Source organism: Vicugna pacos, chromosome X (assembly GCF_048564905.1).
Source record: "Vicugna pacos chromosome X, VicPac4, whole genome shotgun sequence".
NCBI classification, from domain to species: Eukaryota; Metazoa; Chordata; class Mammalia; order Artiodactyla; family Camelidae; genus Vicugna; species Vicugna pacos.
Window position 1 is genome coordinate 83670449 of NC_133023.1, and position 6000 is coordinate 83676448.

Sequence of the window (6000 nt, forward strand, 5' to 3'; positions counted from 1 at the left end):
CTCTGAAGAGAATAAAAGCATACAAGCCCTTCGTCGCCTGACCCTGTTATCTATAGAAATGCCCCCCTCCCATCCCAGCCAACATACCCTACATTCCACACCCAGTCTCCCTGACTTCCTTCTTCCCGTTCATTTTAACGAAAGGAAGGAGCATGCCTGTCTCCTTTCAAGATTAACTCCTGCTCTCAACGCCGCCGCCTAATCCCATCCATTGTCTCTCTCCTGTGTGTTGGAGCGCACCCTCAGTTTAGTTCAGTGCCATAAATGTTTGTTGAGCGCTTCCCAGGAGCCAGGCTCTCTGGGTGACAAGCCGGCTCAAGTCTCCCTCAGCCTTCTGGCCCAATCACGTGATCATCTTCTCTTCCCAGCCAAGCTTTTCCAGAGGGAGGTCTCCTCCCCTTACCATCTCCATCTCACCTCTTAATCACTCCTCATTTCTCTGCCTTCTGGTTCCTGCCTCCATCATCCCAACACAATGGCTTCATCCCAACACAATGGCTTCCATCCCATGATGACCTCCCACCTGCCAATGCAAGTCCTGATCTTTGTTCACTTGGCAGCACTGGCCACTGCTGTCTATTTCCTCCTCCTTAAAACTCTCTTCTGCAGTCTTCCATGACCCCCTATGGCTTTATTGCTGGCACTTACCAGGTTGAAGTCCTGGAAAATTCACTCCATAATCTCTCCCTAAGTCATTGTGTCCCTTTGCCACTCACCCTCCCTCTGTCTGCTCCAGCCACACAGTCCTTGCTGTTCCTCAGAAGAGCCATGTTCTCCTGAATTCCTCTGGGATTCCTACATGCTGTTCCTTTCCCAGGAACACTCTTCCCTCTATTCCTTGACCCCTTTCACCTGGCCCACTCCCACTCATCCTTCAAATGTCAATCTAAATGTCACCTCCTTGGGGAGGTATTCTCTGACCCTCAGGCTAAGTTAGAACTGCACCTTTTCTAATCCTTATCACACTTCAGAAGTTATTCATGTAGTTATTAGATTAATGTCTCCCCTGCCCCCACTAGACTTAAATTCCATTGGGGCAAGGACCAAGTCTGTTCTATTCACCACATTATCCCTAGTTCCTAGTAGATGGAAGGTGCTCAATAAATAGGTACAATGGAGTCATACATATGACCTCAAAAGCACAAGAAACAAAAGAAGAAACAGATAAATTAGGCTTCATCAAAATTAAAAATTGGGGAGCCTGAAAGGAAACTACCAAAAGTAAAGAAAAACCCACAAAATAGGAGAAAATATTTGCAAACATGTATCTCATAAAGGGCCAGTATCCAAAATATATAAAGAACTCCTACAACTCAACAAGCTATAACACCCTGATTTAAAAATGGGCAAAGGTATCACCTCACACCAGTCAGAATGGCCATCATTCAAAAGTCCACAAACAGTACATGCTGGAGAGGCTGTGGAGAAAAGAGTACCCTCCTACACTGTTGGTGGGAATGTGATTTGGTGCAGCCACTATGGAAAACAGTATGGAGATTCCTTAAAAAGCTAAAAATAGATTTACCATATAATCCAGCAATCCACCTCTGGGCATATATCCAGTGGAAACTAATTCTAAAAGATACATGCACCCCAATGTTCATAGCAGCACTATTTACAATAGCCAAGACATGGAAGCAACCTAAATGTCCATCGACAGAAGACTGGATAAAGAAGTTGTGGTATATAAAAAATGGAATACTACTCAGCCATAAAAAGGATGAAATAATACCATTTGTAGCAACATGGATGGACCTAGAGATGATCATACTAAGTGAAGTAAGTCAGAAAGAGAAAGATGAGCTCAGTTCACTGTGATAAATGGTGTTTGCATGGGGGGCCTGGGTTATGACGACCAGATTAAAGTGTTTAGTATCTCTGTTGAAGAAGGCAGAGAAGTTTGTGATGCATCCTAAATAGACAACAGTCTAAAAGCTTGGGTTCCTAAGGCAGTAATCCTCAGTAATCCAGAAAATGAACATTTATGGAACACAGTCAACAGATGAGGTGCTCCTGGATTCAGAACAGTTTAAAGGTGTGATGGCCTATGTCATCTTGGCTGGGCTACTGTCCCCAATTACTCAAACACTAATCTGGGTTTTCCAGTCAAGGTGTTTTGCAGATGTAATTAGAGCCCATAGTTAGCTCACTTTAAGTAAAGGAGATTATCTTAGATAACCTGGGTGGGCCTGATTTAATCAGTTGCAAAACCTTAAAAGCAGGGATGAGGCTTTCCCAAGAAAAGAAATTTCACCCATGGACAGCAGCTTCAGCCAGTGGACAGCCTGTGCCTGTGAGGTCCTGTCGCTCTTCCTGAAGACCTGTCCTGGGTATTCCCAATTTGCGTAGCCAGGCCTCACAATCACAGAAGCCAGTTCTTTGCAATAAATCTCAATGTATATCTCCAACTGGTCTAGCTTCTCTGGGTGAACCCTGACTCATACAAAAATCAATTATGGTACTCCAAGATAATAAATTTGTGATCAAATTTAAGTGTATTCAGATGGAACATACCTAATGCCCAGATGGTGGTTTCTAATTCCATCTGCCAATAAAAGGAACTAAAGGCCCTTGTTTCCTTGGAGAAATGGCTGATTCTAGGGCTAGGGAAGTATTGGGTTATATCATAAATTATAAAATAAATATCCTTAAGTCCATTTTGAGATAAAGAAATCATAGGATAAATAAATGGAGAAGAGACAAATCTCTCATGCAGAAAAATTCCAGATTATGGAGATACTCCCCCCTTGAAGAGTTAAAAGACGGGGAGCATAACTCCCCGCTTTTTAGGAGAGCTGCACATTGTGATTTCCTTCCAAAGAATACAGTCAGGAAGGGGGAAAACAGAGTAAATGTACAGTGGAGAAACCTGACCAGCACTACTTTAGCCAGTTGATCATGGTCAAGATCAACAGTGATAAATCATGATGAGAATATTATCTTGATAGGATCTGATAAGAAAGGCACTTTACCTCTGCGATCCTCCTTCCCCAAACTCATAACCTCAGTCTAATAATGAGAAAAACATCAAACAAAATCCATTAGAGGGCATCCTACAAAATATTTGACCAGTGCTCCTCAAAACTGTCAAGGTCATGATGTTGAACCCAAGATCTTGTGCCCGATGCACAGTGAGGCCAAACAAACAAAATGTCAGAGTTTGGAGCAGAGAAAGGTTTATTGCTAGGACCAAGCAAGGAGCCAAGCAAGGAGTTCGGGCCTTGGGAGCACAAGCCCCCTTTTCACCTTGCTTGGCCCTGCAATAAAACTTTCTCTGCTCCAAATTCTGACATTTCGGTTTATTTGGCCTCACTGTGCATCAGGCCCACAAAATTGGGTTCGACACTAGTCATCAAAAACAAGGAGAGTCTAGGAGGAGCAGCACGTCTGGTCACTGGAGAGGTAGGTGCTTCACTAACAGCGATGGCAGCCAAGGCATTGGCGGTGAGGACGCGGTTCAGCATGTGGAGGGTCTGGGCCATGGAAAGCCGAGGCTTCAGCTCAGATCCGCCAGATAATGTCTGTCCCAGCGAGGGTGCTATCCAGGACGTCGGTGGGGCCTTTGGAAAGAGAGAGCAGGCTGAAGAGGAGCGAAATTTCTGAGCTCGGACTAGAGAACAACTGGCATCCTTGAAGAAACACCATGAAAGTGAGACATCTCATCATGGGAAGGAGATTGAGTGCCTGCAGAAAGAAATTGAGTGGCACAAGCAAGCTATCAAGAAACTAAAACAACATGATGATGATGATTAAGTTCACACAGTTCCCCATAGAATGACTACCTATTATTGCCCACTTCTATGTAGACATAGTTCTGGTTTAATTAATATCAATCTGTGTGCTGCCAACAAATTATAATAAATTGTCATCAATGAAAAAAAAAACGAGAGTCTGAGACACTATCACAGCCAAGAAGGACCTAAGAAGACATCATTCCCATATGCAAGTGGCATCCTGGATGGATCTTGGAGCAGAAAAAAAGGCTATTAGGTAAAAACTAAGAAAAGCTGAATAAACTATGAACTTTAACTCTCTGTGTTATCTTCTCAGTTTTTCTGTATATCTAAAACTGTTCTAAAAAATAAAGTCTATTGAAAAAACTAGATCAGGAAAAAATCAGAGGAACAAACACTTCTGAATATGTACTCTACAAATTTCCATACTAGGCAACAAAATGAGGAGTCATTCCACTGTTTCTATTGTAACTTTAATATAAAAGAAAGTCTTGATGTTTTAAGTGGCTGGCAGTCTATTGACCTTCTATTGATAATGACTGTCCTGCCTCCAAGTCAATGCCAAGTGAGTAAGTTTTCTACCCACAGAGACGTTAGCAGGTAGCCCTCCAGTAGATAACTTCACCTTCTATTTCATCAAAAAAAAAAAAATAGAAACCACCTAAAAAGAATTTGTTCAATTTCCTGCAACCAAACCTATGAACTGACCTGAATGTGCACTCATTTTTTTCCCTCTTGTGCTCCTGTTAAAGTAATAACAGCAGCTACCATTTATGCCATGTTAACTACCTGCCAGGCACAATGATAACTCGGACAAAAAAAAATGTTGCCTGCCATTTCAGTGAACAAGAATGTTGCATGTTATCAAGCCATCAGCCACTGCAGATGGTGCACCCTGAGGGGAATTCACTATAGAGAAAAACAGGATACTGGCCCTAGATAGTTAAGATGCATATCTGAGGAGTAGTCTCAATAAGCCCAGATTCTTGTATCTTCACATACAAAGAAAAGCAATAAAATCATTAACTTGAGATGTATGTTTCTTGTGATTATCAGTAATCTTTGATGTTCAAATACATTTTTTTCAGCAAAAACTCCTAGGTATCCTGGCTCCTCACTTCCCTCTTCTGAACAGTTCTTCAGAGCTATCTGAGAGGCTGTCTCCCGGGCTATAGCTCTTAGTAAGTTCCCTGAATAAAACATAAGTCGCAACTGTTAGGTTGTGGGGTTTTTTTCCAGTTGATGGTAAGCATATTATGTGCATTATCTCCTTTAATCATCAGATTGAACTTATGAGGTAGGTTCCCATAATTTCCCCATTTTACATTCAAGGAAACCTGACACTCAGGGAGAGTCAATGACTTGCCTAAATTCTCACAGCTAGAAGATGACTCCAGACTCCAGAGTCTGAACTCTTAACTCTTAGGCTGTCATCTTCTGTGAGACAAATCCCTAGTCCTGTGCTCTGACTCATTCCTTTCCAGCCCTTGGGAGCTTTTTGATCCATTGACTCTTCGTATTGTCCCCTCTGTCTTCCTGCTTCTTCCTTTCTGTGTCCTTCACTCCATTATGCAAATAAACTGTCACTCCCGGATCAAAACAAAACCCCTCCCCTAACCCCACAGCCACTTCCAGTTCTCTCTTGACTTGCATAGCCACAACCCAACTATCTACTGAACATCCTCACCTGGAAGGCTTACAGCCACCCCAAACTAGATGTACCCCAAATGGAACACTTGTTCACTCCACTTTCCCACAAAAAACTATTCTTATGGTCTTTCCCTCTCAGTCTACCCTGGTACACAAGCCAGAAACTTGGGCATCATCCGTGCCACCTTTCTGTTCCTCCTCCCCTCCACTCAGTCAATCACAAGTCTTGTAGATTCTATGAAAACTCTCATCTGTTCATTTAATTCCATCTCCACTGCCTCTGCCCTAGTGCTGGTCACCATCATTTCTCACCTGGACTACAAACCACAGCCTCTTACTAGTCTCTACTTGTAGCCGATCCTGCCCCACCTTCAGCTGGTCTGATCTCAGCACTCCACATGCTAACCTCGGTGATTTCTTAACCCAAACCAGATAGGCCTCTGTCCAATCTCAAGCTCTTCAATATTTTTCTGGGCCTCAAGATACAATCCAAGCTCCCTCTCAAGGCATAGCGGCACCCAGTCATCTGGCCCCTGCTTACTCACCAGCCTCCTCCTTCATCACTACTTCCTCTCAGCACCCTCTCCGGCCACCCCCGATATGTCCCCTTTCTACA

At 43.2% G+C, this 6000-nt stretch overlaps 1 pseudogene; it reads left to right on the forward strand.

The window, feature by feature from the left end:
• The first annotated feature begins 3423 nt into the window (after positions 1 to 3423).
• Positions 3424 to 3877, forward strand: LOC140692063 (ATPase inhibitor, mitochondrial pseudogene; annotated as a pseudogene).
• The last annotated feature ends 2123 nt before the right edge of the window (positions 3878 to 6000 follow it).